The 15,956-nt window shown below is 39.1% G+C and overlaps 1 protein-coding gene across 3 annotated transcripts in view; it reads right to left on the bottom strand.

Moving 5' to 3' along the window:
* CPVL (carboxypeptidase, vitellogenic like) overlaps positions 1–15,956 on the bottom strand; it is a 204,851-nt gene that overhangs the window by 174,800 nt on the left and 14,095 nt on the right. For all 3 annotated transcript variants that reach the window (XM_025378603.1, XM_025378602.1, XM_025378601.1), the window contains one exon: positions 15,808–15,930. The gene's annotated coding sequence lies outside the window, so the exon portion shown is untranslated. The remainder of the gene's footprint in view (positions 1–15,807; positions 15,931–15,956) is intronic.

Raw genomic sequence — 15,956 nt, 5'->3', positions numbered from 1 at the left:
CTAGAGACTGCTTTATGCCTTTCTTTTTAACCTGTATGCCATTGTTATTTCTTTTTCTTTCATTAATACATTTGCCATAACCTTTGTTACAATGACAAATAGAAGTGATAGAATGGATATACTTGCACTATTCTTAAATTAAAAGCATTCAGTCTTTCACCATTAGGTGAGGTGTTAACTGTAGGCTTCTCATAGCTGCCCTTTATGTGGTTGAATTTTCTTCTTTTCTTAGTTTGTTAAATTTTTTCATCATGAATAGATGTTGAATTTTTGTCATATGCTTTTCTGCATATATTGAGGTGACCATATGTTGTTTCTTTTTAGGTGTATTAACATGGTGAATTACATGGGTTGATTTTCAAATGTTAAACCAACCCTGCATTCTTGAGATAAACCTTTTATTTGGTAAAATTTGTGAACAGTGTTTGTCACTATGTTCACAGGAGGCATGATTTGTAGATTTTCTTTTGTTGTAATATCTTTGGTTTTGGTGTCAAGGTAATGCTGGCTTCATAGATTGAGTTGCAAAGTGAGTTTTTGCTTGTCTGTTTGTTTTGAGACAGGGTCTCACTCTATGCCTAGGTTGGAGTGCAGTGGTACAATATCAGCTCCCTGCAGCCTTGACTTCTTGGACTGAAGTGATTCCTGCCTCACCCTCCCAAGTAGCTAGGACCACAGGTGTGTGCCACCACACCCAGCTTTTTTTTTTTTTTTTTTTTTTTTGGTTTTTGTAGAGGTGGGGTCTCACTATGTTGACCAGGCTAGTCTCAAACTCCTGGCCTCAATCCTCCCACCTCAACCTCTCAGAATGTTGGGATTACAGGCATGAGCCACTGCGCCCAACGTGGATAGCAAAGTGTTTTACCCTCTTTGATTTTCTTGAAGTTTTGTGTAGAATTGATAGTCTTTCTGATTTAAATGTCCGGTAAAATTAACCAGAGAAGCCATCTTGGCTTGATATGTTTTCTGGGTTTTTTGTTTGTTTGTTTGTTTGTTTTATGGGGAGGTTTCTAACTATAATAGCTTTATAGTTAGAGGCCTTTAATAACTTGAATAGCTATTGAGCTATTCAGGTAGTCTATGTCTTCTTGAGTGATCTCTAGTGGATGGTTTCTTTCAAAGAATTTGTCCATTTTATCTAAGCTGTCAAATATTATGGCAAAAAAGTTGGTTGTAATATTTTCTTATACTTTTAGTATCTATAACTGTATTGGTATCCCCTCTCTCATTTCTATAATTAATAATTTGTATCACTTCTATTTTTTTCTTGATGAATCCAGCTAAAGGTTTATCACTCATTGATCTTAAAAAAACAGTTTTTTATTCCAATGATATTCTCTATTTTTTGTTTTCTATTTCCTGTACCTTCTTGAACATTTGAAATATATTTATAATAGCTCTTTTAATGTCCTTGACTACTAGTTCTACTATCTGTGTCATTTTTGTCCTGTTTCCATTGATTGATTTTTCTCCACAATGTAAGATATATTTCTAGGCTTTTTTGCATGCGTAGAGTACATATACTATATATGTACAAGTTAAAGAATAATAACAAAGTGAACAATGTTTACAACTCCAAACAACTTAACAAAAAGAATATTATCAATACCTTAAATGTGTCCCTGGTAACATCCCTACCTTGATCCACTCAAAGGTAACTACTATCTTGAATTTTGTGTTAAACTAACTTTTAATTATTTATTTTTGCTTAGGTATGTAATCCTAAAATAATACATTAATTTTAACTTTTTTAGACCTTTGTCAAATACAATAATTCTAGGCTTACTTTTTTCATTCAATATGTTTTTGAAATTCAACCAGATAAACATGTATCTGTTCATTCATATTCTATCCTAAATGGTATTTCATTAAATGAATATTCAAAAAATTATCTACTATCTGCAGACATGAGAGCTATTTCCAGTTTTTCTTTTTGCTTGTTTGATTTCACTGGTACAAACAGTGCTTCTATGACCCTATTTGAATATGTCTTTGGTGCACATATGCAAAAGCATTTCTAAAATATGTATCTTAGAGTAGTATTGCTGAGTTGAAGGTTATATGAATTTTCAACTTTGCTAAATGATACTAAATTGTTTTCTAAAGTAGTTGCACCAATTTACTCTTCAGTCAAAAGTGTGTTAATGTTTTTATTGCTCTACATCTTCACCAATATTTGGTTTTGTCAGACTATATAGTTTTGCCAATCTGATAGAAAAAAACTGGCATCTATGAAAGTCATTTGTTTTCCCTAAACATTTCCAGTTCTCCCTGCTTCCAAGCACATAGTAGAAGGAATTGCACTTCCTAAATCCTTGTTATAAGTGAGTTTGACTCGTACTGGATTGTGAAGGAATGTCTGCCAGTCCCTGGCTGGAGCAATTACTTACTGATGCAAAAACCTCTATGCTTTCCTTTCCTCTGGCAAGGAGGACTACAACATTGGAGGTAACTGTTGTGTGTCCCTGGGAACAGGAGTGATCATAATGAACAGATGACTGACCTCAGTTCCCAGATGACCTAAAATGGACATTTAATGTGAGTAAGAAGTAAAATTTTGTTGGTTCCTGAGTGTTGGTGGCAACAATATTACCTAGCATATCATAACACACAGAATATCTCATTGTGGTTTTAATTTGCTTTTTCCTGCTTACTAATGAGACTGCACATCTTCTGATGTTTTGTCTGGCTATTTTTTTATTTCATAAAATGCTCATTTGTTTATTTATTTAAACCATCTTTCAATGAGTTTCTTTGTCTTTCTCTTATTGATTTCTATAAGTTCTTTAGACATTTTGGATTCTCATCTTGTGTCAGTTTTGTTTCAATCCCATTACACAGTTTGTGGTTTTTCTTTTAATGGTTCTTAAACAAAACTTTTTATCTTAGAAAATTTCAAGCACACAAAGGAGAATATTATAATAAGCCTCCTTGTAGCCATAACCAGCTTCTACAATTATGGACTCATAGTCAATCTTTTTTGCATCTGTAATCTCTACCCATTCCTCCCACCCCTAGATTACTATGAAGAAAATGCCAGACATCCTATAGTTTTATCTATGTATCTCTAAAGATAAGAACTCCTTGCGATTTGGAGGCCCAGTGTTATGTGAGGGTCTCTGTTCCAATCCCCCAACCTGTATAGGCTGAAGGCTTTCCCTCTTCCCCCTCAAACCTCAGCTGTAGACTTCCAGGGAGAGTTTGTGTCTCAGCTAATCAGATGACTAAACACACTTAAAGACTATTTTTCCATTATGCTAAAAGCACTAGAAATAATTTAGTTTGGCATGTATGCATGTTGTTTAGACATGTACTACTAAGTATGTATTATGTGTGCATGATTTTTACATGTGTGTGTTTATCACTATCCATTTAATCTATAAGCTTCCAAGAGGTATGAACTATTTCTATTCGCCATGTTTTAAGTAATACCCAGCCCAATGTGATTCAGAAATAAATGTATAATAAACTCTATTTGATGAAAATAAAAGTCCTGGTGATTATTAGGACATCATGAGGAAAATGAACTCAAATTGTGGCTTGATTTTCATAGGCAATTCTAAAGGGCATATAAGAAATTTATCTTACATAGAATAAAATGTGGAATTTTCCCCATTTTATTCATTTCCGTTTTCTTTCTTTCATACTTATTCTAGGTAGTCTATGCATTGTATATTCAGTACTGTTTTTGAAAGGCATGTAACTCAAAATATATTGTTGTACTAGGAATAAATGCACTATGCTGATATTACCACTGTAGAAGATTCTGGGAAGAACATTCTATTATTCAATTCCTTAAAATATGTCATCCTATTGAGTTGCTTCTTCTAAGACATTCATGTACAGTGTGCTCTGTATTTTAGAGTTTAACAAAATTCCATTTTCATACCTCTCTAAACACACCATTTTCATTGTTATTTTTTAAAACTTACCATTAGTGATTTCTGTCCTATTTTGTTTTTATATAAATGTCTATATACAATAATGTTATGTTAATTAAAAATAAATATAACTGTTTTGTTATTGTTCTATTATCTTTCACTTAAACAAGGGGAAAGGGAGATTAAGTAGCTAAGAGTGTACTAAAGAGTAACTGAAAAGACCAAAACAGGACCATTGGCTTTTTCTCCCTAGTCTTCTTCGGCTTCTGCCTTTTCGTGTCCTCTGTATGGCTGCCATCATGTGCTGCTCTGTCTTTTCTTCTCAGGGCCTGCTTGATACATTTGATCCAGAAAAGCTTCTTCCTCCTTTCTGACTACTGTTTGCTCAGTCAGAGCTGGTGTGCCTATAGATCTTCATACCCTTATTCCATGGCTACCTAGCAGGGACAAGATGTATTTTATATATATATATATACACACACATATACACACACACACATATACATACACACACATACAGGTTGCTGCTCTGTTGCTCAGGCTGGGGTGCAGTGGCACCATCATAGCTCATTGCAGCCTTGAACTCCTGGACTCAAGCGATCCTCCTGCCTCTGCCTCCTAAAGCACTGGAGTTACAGGTGTGAGCACCATGCCCAGCTGTGGTGTCCTTTTGATCCTTGTGTTTGGCCTTCTTGACTAATCCATTGCTCCCAGACTTCTACCAGAAGCCCATTCTCTGGAGGTAAACTGCCAGGAATCCTATGGGGTGGAGGGGGATTCTCTGAGCTCTTAAACCTGGTCCTAAAGTGCTTCCTTGGCTACTTTATGTTTAACAACAGATTGCTGGTGATACTGATGAAACTCTTCTTTTGTTTTAATATCTGACAAATTTCTTGCTAATCTTAATTACCAGAGCAACTCTAGGGAACAGTGAATCTTCAAACACAAGATTTTAATATGCTTTCCTTCACGTCAGTGTTCCTTTTATCTATACCTCTAGTAAAACATTTGTTCCATTTGATGCCAAAGATCTGCCCTTTCTTTAATTAATTTTGAATACTACACATGTTAGATTTTCCCCCATCATTCATATTTTCTCCAGTTGTTCATCTTGGGACGAATTTAAGTAATTTGTACATGTCCTTAGTTTAAAATGGGTTTTATACATTCACTGAATATTTTGAAGAAAAACCAACCATTACATGACAAATGTATGTCTTCTAGAATTTTTATTTCTAAACTCCATGGAACACTTCTGTGTGACTTTCTGTAATATCTAATCTCAGGCAAAAATGACTTACTGTATTAGTCTGTTTTCACACTGCTGATAAAGACATACTCGAGACTGGGCAATTTACAAAAGAAAGAGGTTTAATTGGACTTACAGTTCCATATGGCTGGGGGGAGCCTCACAATCATGGCGGAAGGCTAGGAGGAGCAAGTCACATCTTATGTGGACGGCGGCAGGTAAACTGCAGGAAAACTTCCCCTTATAGTACGATCAGATCTCGTGAGACTTACTCACTATCACGGGAATATCATGGGAAAGACCTGCCCCTATGATTCAATTACCTCCCACGGGATCCCTCCCACAACATGTAGGAATTCAAGATGAGATTAGTGTGGGGACACAGCCAAACCATATCAATTACATTGCTCTATGACTCAGCTGATTCATTTCAAAACGACTGTTTCTGAGGTGTGTCAATAGAGATGGAAGGCGCTGGACATAATGAACTGCCGGTTTCCCCCTAGTTCTGACTCTTGCCTGCAGAGCCCTAACATTGCTTACATATGCGCTGCTCTTTCACATGAAGGAACGGTGCAGACATCAACTAATACGCTTCCTACTGCATTCTTTCTGCTACGCTCGCGGAAACCCCAAAGCTCTTCGGAGCATCCAGGGGATTTCACAGGTCTGTAAAGAAGAACAACCTGTAAATTGGGCTTAGTGATTTTGTGGGGATACAAACCAACATAATACATACGTAATGGAATAAACTACAGCATTAGCCAGTTCAGAGTCTTAAAGCTGAGCTTGTTAGAAGAAGGAGCGTCACAACTCAAGTAAACTAATATGGTGGGGATCCTAGACGGAGAGGAATCTACCCAGAATCCTCCTCAGTTCAGCCCCGAGCTTTTTTTCCCCGAGGGCCTTCTTTGTACAGAGTTTAAGGTCAGAGACTTTTTTTTTTTTTTTTTTTGGAGACGGAGTCTCCCTCTGTCGCCCAGGCTGGAGTGCGGTGGCGCAATCTCCACTCACTGCAAGCTCCGCTTCCCGGGTTCACACCATTCTCCTGCCTCAGCCTCCCGTGTGGCTGGGACTACAGGCGCCCGCCACCGCGCCCGGCTAATTTTTTTTTTGCATTTTTTAGTAGAGACGGGGTTTCACCGTGTTAGTCAGGATGGTCTCGATCTCCTGACCTCGTGATCCGCCCATCTCGGCCTCCCAAAGTGCTGGGATTACAGGCGTGAGCTACCGCGCCCGGCCAGGTCAGAGACTTTTAACCTTTCTTTCACATGTGGACCGGAAAGACAAACTCTAAAACTTTAAGGGGCACTATTAAATCAAATTCCACAAACTAAATACTTGTCTGGAGATGAACAATTCAGAGTACAGCAGTTATTGCGGGCTAAATCCAAGCATATGACATAATTTAGAAATCTACCAGTGTGTCTCCAGAGAATGCATTTTCATTTTTCCATAAAATAATACGTGCCTATCAAATCCATCTAACATTATCGAATCCATCACTTTTTAAGAAATGAAGTTGTTGTAGCTGAAGCTTTTAAGCATGCCCTCACATATAGTTCTTACAAATGGACTTAAGGGCTGATTTGGAGGGATGCCCCCAATTCCCATATGTTTATCTTTAAAGAACAATCCAGCTGTATCTGAAATAATTGTCCTCCTCAACAGAGTGCGCAGTGTAGGGTGCAGTGGATGGTACACAGGAGAAAAAAACTCATGGAATGGTGGAGACAGCCCGCTAGTCAGCCAGATGGGCCAAGTCAGATGTAGGGTCAGCAGGATCACATGTATATGCTTGGATTACATTGCCACCTAGAGGGAACCCAGGAAGTACCTAGGTTTCCATATATGGGAGGATTCTACAATGATTCAGTCTTTTAATGGGGCATCTTATTGTAAATCATTAAAACAGCACCACCTCCTCTCCAGCATCCAGCCCACTGAGTTCTCAGCAGCATGGTTGCTGTGGGCATCACAGCTGATTTCTGTTAGTTGATTGGTCGCATCCAGTTGATCAACATTCTGCTCCAGGAACACTGGTACTTCTACACCTAGGCTCACCCTTGGTTATGATAGCATCAGTGTCTAAAGTTTCCTTAATATGCTATAACAATAATCTCTGTCTCATCTATCATCATGTTGCCACCTATTTATCATCCAAAAAAATTATTTAAAATAACCAAGCCTTCGGATTCAGGAAAACCACTGGAATCAAATTGATTTCCCTTGTAGTTGGGAAATGAATTTTAAATTATTCATGTTAACACCCTCCAGATAAATTGAATTTTTAGAGAATTTAAGAAAAGCTTAGTAAAGTCGATCTTTGACATTAACAGATTCCATTTTTTAAATATTAATTTCATATTAACCATTGCTTGTTGACATACAGTCATCTGACCAACGATTTCAAGAATCATTAATGTTAATTGGGAAAGAAGTAAAACCTTAACATTTTAATATTATAAAACATTTTTTTTTCAACTTTTGTTTCCAGCTATATGACTCACTAGATACCTGGAGAAGCTTTTCTACCACTTAAAAATGCTGGATAAGGCCGGGTGTGGTGGCACACTAGCGTTTTGGGAGGCTGAGGCAGGTGGATCACCTGAGGTCAGGAGTTCGAGACCAGCCTGGCCAACATGACAAAAACGTGTCTCTACTAAAAATACAAAAATTAGCTGGGTGTGGTGGCAGGCGCCTGTAATCCCAGACACTCGAGAGGCTGAGGCAGGAGAATCACTTGAACCCGGGAGGCGGAGGTTGCAGTGAGCTGAGATTGTGCCACTGTACTCCAGCCTGGGCGACAGAGCGAGACTCTGTATCAAATGAATAAATAAATAAATAAATTTTAAAAAGCTGAATGAGATAGTTTTTAAGAAAACATAAAAACATTTTTAGAAATGCACACCTAAGCTTATAGGAAAGTCAAGGAAATCTTCAAAGGCCAGAAAAGTAAGCAGGAACCCAGAGAAAAAAAGCCCTGTAGTTGGCATTGTGCTGAATGCATCTGCCAGGTGCTGGTAGCCTCCAGTGGGGGCCTAACCTTCTGCAGCCATATAATTTATCCTCCAGTCCAGAGTGATTGTGAAGTGAAAGGTGGTGTTATTAATAATATATGAGGATTTCTGCCCCTGCTTGGGATGTAGAAAGCTATGAGAGAATGTCACCCCCATCCTAACAATAAGAAAATGATGAACAGTGTACAATATTATAACTTTCTTTCCTTAAACTCATCAGAGACTTGAGGTCACAAGGCAACCAGGAAAGTGAACCTCAAAGGATAAAAAGCATTTCTAATAAGAGTCAGGATATGGAATTGTTGCACCTTTGGCAGAATATGGGAGGAAGAGGGGGGTGCCATGGAGTGAGTAAGAAGAAATTTTTTTTTTTTTTAAATAATGAATTCCTTACTTTGGGAGGCTGAGGCGGGCAGATCACTTGAGGTCAGGTGCCCAGCCTATCCAACATGGTGAAACCCTGTCTCTACCCCCCCAAAAAAAAAAAAAATTAGTTGGGTGTGGTAGTTCATGCCTGTAACCCCATGTAATCCCATCTACTTGGGGGGGCTGAGGCACTAGAATTACTTGGACTCGGGAGGTGGAGGCTGCAGTGAGCTGAGCATGCCACTGCACTCTAGCCTGGGCGACAGAGGGAGGCTCTGTCTCAAAAAAAAAAAGAATTTCTAAAGACTGAGTGTGCACTCATATCTCATATTAATTTAGAATAACTGAGAGAGGTCCAGACACAAGCAGAGTTCACACACACTCCCGAGCTTCTCTTCACAGTCTCCATGGGGAAGAGAGGGTGCTCTTGAGGAAGACTGGGGCAGGGTAAAAGGCTGGAGAGAGTTCCCCTTTGATGGCACAGGATGCAGGAGGAGGTGGCTGCCCCCACACCTTGATGCTCCTCTCATGGGAGCAAAAGCCTTAATTAAGCTGTCAGGAAGAAGCAGCAAGCCCTTGAGAAGCAAAGCCCTCTGCCTCTGGAGAGGGACCAGCAATCCCGTCTTTCCATATTTTGGTATGCAGGCAGAGATCTGCTTCTGGGGAAAGGATAGAACAAAAGCCATCAGCCCCTGAGGAGAGACAGCAAAGCTCTTCGAGGCCTGGAGGCTACACCAGTAGATAGCCAAGGTCTGCTTCTCCTCCCAGAGGGACAGGAACCTGTCCAGACAAGGGACAGGTTGCTCAGCTGATTAGCCACGGGGGCATAAAGCAGGATGGAACATGGTAGAGAGTGGATTTGGAAGGGGTAGAAAGAAAATATCCAGCACAATGATTAAAGAATTTTGAGAGACCAGGTGCAGTGACTCACATCTGCAATCCCAGCACTTTGGGAGGCCGAGGTGGGTGGATCACCTGAGGTCAGGAGTTCAAGATCAGCCTGGCCAACATGGTGAAACCCCGGCTATGCTAAAGATACAAAATTAGCTGGGCATGGTGGCATACGCCTGTAATCCTAGCTACTTGGGAGGCTGAGGCAGGAGCATTGCTTGAACCCGAGAGGTGGAGGTTGCAGTGAGCCGAGATTGCACCATTGCACTCCAGCCTGGGCAAAAAAGAGCGAAACTCCATCTTGGAAAAAAAAAAAAAAAAGAATTTTTAGAGTGACACGGGATCAAGAAGCTAGAAGAGAGACACAAAATAACCAAGCAAAATTCTATAAATGAAAAATATAAAAATTGTGTTCATTTCAGTTGATAAGCAGTAGATTAGACAATGATATGGTTTGGCTGTGTCCCCACCCAAATCTCATATTGAATTGTAGCTCCCATAATTCCCGTATGTTGTGGGAGGGACCCAGTGGGAGATTATTCAATCCTTGGGGTGCTTCCCCCATACTGTTCTCATGGCAGTGAATAAGTCTCACGAGATCTGATGATTTGTTTTTGAGACAGGGCCTTTCTCTGTCACCCAGGCTGGAGTGTAGTGGCACGATCTCGGCTCACTGCAACCTCTGACTCGTGGGTTCAAGTGATTCTCCTGCCTCAGCCTCCTCAGTAGCTGGGATTACAGGCACATGCCACCACGCCTGACTAATTTTTGTATTTTCAGTAAAGAGGGGATTTCACTATATTGGCAAGGCTGGTCTCAAACTCCTGACTTCAGGTTTTCTGCCCACCTCAGCCTCCCAAAGTGCTGGGATGATAGGCATGAGCCACTGCGCCCGGTTGAGATCTGATGATTTTATAAGGCATTTCCCCTTTTGCTTGGCTCTCATTCTCTCTCTTGCCTGCCACCATGTAAGACATTCCTTGCTCTTCCATCATGATTGTGAGGCCTCCCCAGCCATAGGGAACTGTGAGTCAATTTTTCCTCTTTCCTTTATAAATTACCAGTCTTACGTATGTCTTTATTAGCAGCATGAGAACAGACTAATACAGATAAACTGATAGACAGTCAACAGGAAGGAGAGTAGTAGAAGATAAGTTTCCCAAGCAGAGCATAGGGAAACAAAAACAAAACAAAACAACAACAACAACAACAACAAAACTGAAAAACATGAAAGAAGGGTTAGGAAGTATTGAGTGAGAAAGTCTAACATATGTCTAATTCACTGACATTTTAGGACAGATTAGGCAATATTCAAAGAGATCATGGCTATTTTCCATAATTGAAAAAAAAAGACCATGACTATTTATTTATTCTGACTACAGAGATCCAGAAGAGAAGTCAAGAAGGCCAATAGGTCCTGAGCAGGATAAATAAAAATAAAGTCACATTTAGATACACTGTAGGAAAGCTTCAGATTCCCCCAAACAGAGAGAAAAAAAGAAAAAAAATGTCAAAATGAAATAATAACTACATTAATAGTGGACGTCTTATTGGCAAGAAAACATGTCAGAACACAATGGGTTTGTCTTTATTAGCAGTATGTCTCTTCAAATTGCTGAAGGAAATTAACTGTCGGCTTGAATCCTATACAAATCTAACTTTGATTCCAAAGGAAAGACAAAGTAAACACATTTATAGACAAAAATTGAAAGGGATTACTACTAAGACACCCTTACAAAGAAGCTTTAAAAGGATTTTTTTAGGAAGAAAAAAGAATACAGAAGGAAGATCTAATATGCAAGAAAGAATTTTGAGCCTAGAAAATGGGAAACTTCTGTTTAAACCTAAATTAACATAGACAGTATAAAACAACAAATAATGGCTAACTTCTGGTGTTTAAAAAATGAGATTGAGCTGAAATACTAGAAGGAAGAGCATATAAATAGGAAGCCAGGAAGGAAAGGGAAAGCAACTTCGTGCTCTTTGATCACTGGTCAGAATGGTAAGAATACGGATAAATATTAGGCTTGGTTAGCTTATATGTTAAAATGCTTAGGTTAACTTCTAAATGAATAGAAACAGTGTTTATAACTTCCAAATAAATACAGAGAAAATGGGAAAAAAAAATCATTTAATGCAAAAGAAGGCAGGAAAGAGAGGGGAGAAAATATAGAAGGAAGAGACAAATATAAAATAATTTTCTCCATAAGATAAAATATTTTTAGTTTAGTGAACATTGTCTTCTAGCACAGAGACACTAAAAAATTTATTCACTGGGAAACTTATTCCTTTCTAGTCTTCAGATCGCTTAAAGTGATTTATACCTATATAGGAGATCGTTTCTTTTTCTTTTTTTCTTTCTTTTTTTGTTTTGTTTTGTTCTCTTTTTTTTTTTTTTTTTTTTTGAGACAGAGTCTCCCTCTGTCATCCAGGCTGGAGTGCAGTGGTGCTATCTCTGCTCACTGCAACCTCTGCCTCCCGGGTTCAAGCAATTCTCCTGCCTCAATCTCCTGAGTAGCTTGGATTACAGGTGCACATGCCCATGCTGGGCTAATTTTTGTATTTTTAGTAGAGATGGGGTTTCACCATGTTGGCCAGTCTGGTCTCAAACTCCTGACCTCAAGTCATCCACCTGCCTTGGCCTCCCAAAGTGCTGGGATTACAGGTGTGAGCCACCATGCCTGGCCCTTTTTTTTTTTTTTTTTTTTAACTGACTTTTCCTCTGTCCCCTCATTTTTTTTCTAGCTCTTTTCCTTCTTCCATCTGTTTATCTATCTGTCCACCTACTAATATCTACCTATTTATCTATCTATCTGTCCATTCATCCATCTGTGCAGTCATCCATCCATCCATCCACTTTACTGTCTATACCCCAACCCTCTTTCCTTCTAAACACCTACCCTTATCATTATGCTCCCGCCTATCTATCTGTTCTTTCATTCATTCACTTTATAACCAAAATCTTTTTTTCCAACCCAGACCTCTCTCGAAACCCTGCTACTTGACATCTCCTTAGACATTTCATAGGTGCCTCAAACTTCACATGTCCCAAACACAACCCTTGGTTCCATCCCTACACAAAGTTTCCCTCCCCAAGCCTTCACCATCACAGCAAGTGGCACCATCAACCATTTAACTGCTCAGCTAAAAACCTAGGAGTCACCTTGATGATTGTTTATCTCATGCCTCACATTCCATCATCAGCAAGTGTTGTCAGATTCTACCCTGAGTCTGATGGTGTCTTGCCATCTCTGCTGCTACTATCCTCTGTCCACACAATCAGCTTTTCTTTGAAACCACTGGAATAATCACATAGCCACCATGCACCCTGCTCTTCTGACTATCCTTTTCCACAGCTGCCAAAGTGATCTTTTCAGTATGAATCAGAACATGTCATCCCCTTCCTAAAAGCTTCTGTGGCTTCCCATTGTGTCTAGAAATAAACAGAAAATCTCCACTATGACCCACGTGGCTGCTAGGATCTGACATCTACTCAGTCTCTGACCTGGTCTTCCTCTGCATGCCATTTAATTCCTTTGACACCAGCTCCACTGGCCGCCTTTCCTGTTCCTCTAACACACCCAGCTCGTGTCTGACTCAGCCCTTTAGATCTGCTGTTCCCTCCTCCAGACCTGCAAGATCAGGTCTCTGCTGAAATGTCACATCCTCCAAGAGACGTTGCCTGAGCATGCTGTTTTATGTTCATCTGAACACTTATTTTTCAGCATTTGAAGTTATCTTTTTAAAAAAACAGTTCATTGTGCCTCTTGAGGGCAGGGACTTTGTTTATTGTTATATTCTCAGGGTCTATACATATGCCTGGATCATAGTAGGGGCTCAGTTATTGTTTGTTGAGTGACTGTTTGGCATTAATTAATTAATTTCACAACTTGGAGTGGAATTCGCCATCTACATTGATATGAAAAATGACTTAAATCCCTATGCTATATCAAATTAAGGCAGATAATCAGCCAATAAAAATGCACTTGCCACAAATTTGACCAATCAAAGGTTAATTACTATGTAAAGAGTTATTACAAACTAATAAAAAGAACACTAACACACCAGTTAAGGGGCATTATAGTCCAGGCAGGACCCCACCTACCAGAGCTAACCAGCATTTGCACCTCCTCAGTCATGGTTTTGAGGTCTCCTGCCTCCTTAGGATTATAGGGGACCCAGCATCACTCTTGGTGTCAGAAAACAGGAGGTGATCCTCCAATATCATGCAGACACACTTACAGTCCTTATGGACCCTTTGAAAACAGCCCCTCGATTTTCTTTTTGCCAAGCTTGGGCATAAGGCTTATTTGTGTTAGGCCATGCTGCCATCTTGGGAGATCCCCTCACACAGCACTGCATGAGAGTGGGCATGGGATGCCATCCTTAAGAACCACCCCATCCCACTCCAAGTCATGAGAAAGAGTGCTCCCTTCACTCTTTGCTAGATCAGTTCTGCCTGCCTTCCCACGCAGTGTCGGCCTTCCTCGGTCAACCTTTTTGAGAAAAGACTCCTGAATGCTCTGCACAGAAACTCGGGCTGAAGTTTTGCACTTTGAGAATTTTTTGACCACTCTCAGATGCTAGAAAACCTAGGAACCCAGACTCAACACAAATTCTTCATGGAGTGAGAAGGAAAGACTGTGACACTTGTCCTAAGTCTCCTTCCTAAGCAAGAACAAGGCAGATGTTAGTAACACGAATGATTATTATTTTGATATATGTCCTTTGCCAAATAGAATTACTCTGATATATGTAAATAAATATTCTCCTTTTTCTAAGTAGAGAAACCATCAATAATTACCAGGTTTTTTATTTCTCAAATTACAAAATACTTAATAACTATTCTATTTTATATCAGTGCAAAACACAGGTAAGAACTGGACATTTGTGGAGGGGCTATATAGCATTCGTTAGGTTCATTTTTTTTTGTTATACTTTGCAAAAGTAAGTTAGTGCATGTGAGGATTTATTTATTATTGCAAGCAAATCAACTTAAGTATTACAAACAATCTAATCACTGTCTTATTTTGAAAGCATTAAGATAACTTACATTGCTAAGCATTCTATTGGTCTTTTGTTATTTGTCTTGTATTTTCAAATGATTATATTACCCTGCAAACAGTGGAAATATCAATGAGAAATAAGATGTCCTTTCATCAATGATGTAGATTATTTCGTTTCCAAATATTCACATATTATGCTTACATATGTTTCGTTATTAATATTCTGAAGTCAGTCTGTTCTCCAATAGTTTTTTTTTATTAGAAAGGAAAATATTTCACATCAAACATTTTAATAATATTGTGAATCAAATTTAAAATATTTTAAAAATGTGATAAAGTACCAATAGTGACATCTAGGCCGGGCGTGGTGGCTCACGCCTGTAATCCCAACACTTTGGGAGGCTGAGGCAGGTAGATCACGAGGTCAGGAAAGATCAAGACCATCCTAACTAACACGGTGAAACCCTATCTCTACTAAAAATGCAAAAAAATTAGCCAGGCGTTGTAGCACATGGCTGTAGTCCCAGCTACTCAGGAGGTTGAGGCAAGAGAATTGCTTGAACCCAGGAGGCAGAGGTTGCAGTGAGCCAAGATCATGCCACTGCATTCCAGCCTGGGCGACAGAGCAAGACTCCATCTCAAAAAAAAAAAAAAAAAGGTCATCTAAATTGATATAAAAATGACTTAAATCTGTATAAATCAAAGTAAGGCAAATAATGAGCCAATAAAAATACCTTTGCCACAAATTTGACCAATTAAAGATTATTATGATTACCATATAAAGAGTTATTACAAAATAATAAGAAGAGCACTAACACACTAATTAAGGGGCACTGAAGTCCAAAGATTAAGAGCTCAGGCTCTGGAGTTAGAGCTGGGTTCAAATCCAGGCCCCGTCACATTCTGTGTGATGTTGGAGAAGACTCGTATCATCCATCTACCTCTTAAGAGTTCTAATTTCTAATACGGAGATAATAAGCATGACTGCTTGCAATGTAATTGAAAAGAGTAAGTAAGATCATACATGAACAACTCTTGGTGCCAATTACTGTTACTCAGTACTTACTATTATCTTGCCAAAAGATATGAATAGGCAGTTTGCAAAAGAAGAAATACAAATGACTAGTAGACATAAGCAAAAAGTTAATCTCGCTAGTAATCAGTTAGATACAAATGAATACAGCAATGGGAGGCCATTTTTTCCTAGGGAATTTGTGTTTTAAAGTATATTCTAGTTCTCGATCATGATATATGTGGTGAGTTCTGGAATGAATATAAATTCAGACACTTTTTTCCAGAAGGCAGCTAGGCAATTTTTATCTAGTGCTTTAAACATTTTCATAGCCTTTGACCAAGGCTTCAGCTATTATTCTACTCCAGCAGGCATTACTCACATTGTAGTTTGAACTGGGGCTCCTGGCAGCAACATTTATGTAGAATACACTGTGTTTGGTGGCTCCTAGTGTTGTGCAGCTGGTGCCCCTGCCACTGATGTGTTTAATTTACAGCAATCAAGCCTAAGAAAATAAACAGAAAGGCACAT

The sequence above is a fragment of the Theropithecus gelada genome, chromosome 3 (assembly GCF_003255815.1).
Source record: "Theropithecus gelada isolate Dixy chromosome 3, Tgel_1.0, whole genome shotgun sequence".
In the NCBI taxonomy this organism is placed as follows: domain Eukaryota; kingdom Metazoa; phylum Chordata; class Mammalia; order Primates; family Cercopithecidae; genus Theropithecus; species Theropithecus gelada.
This window is presented reverse-complemented; position numbering and strand designations above follow the sequence as displayed.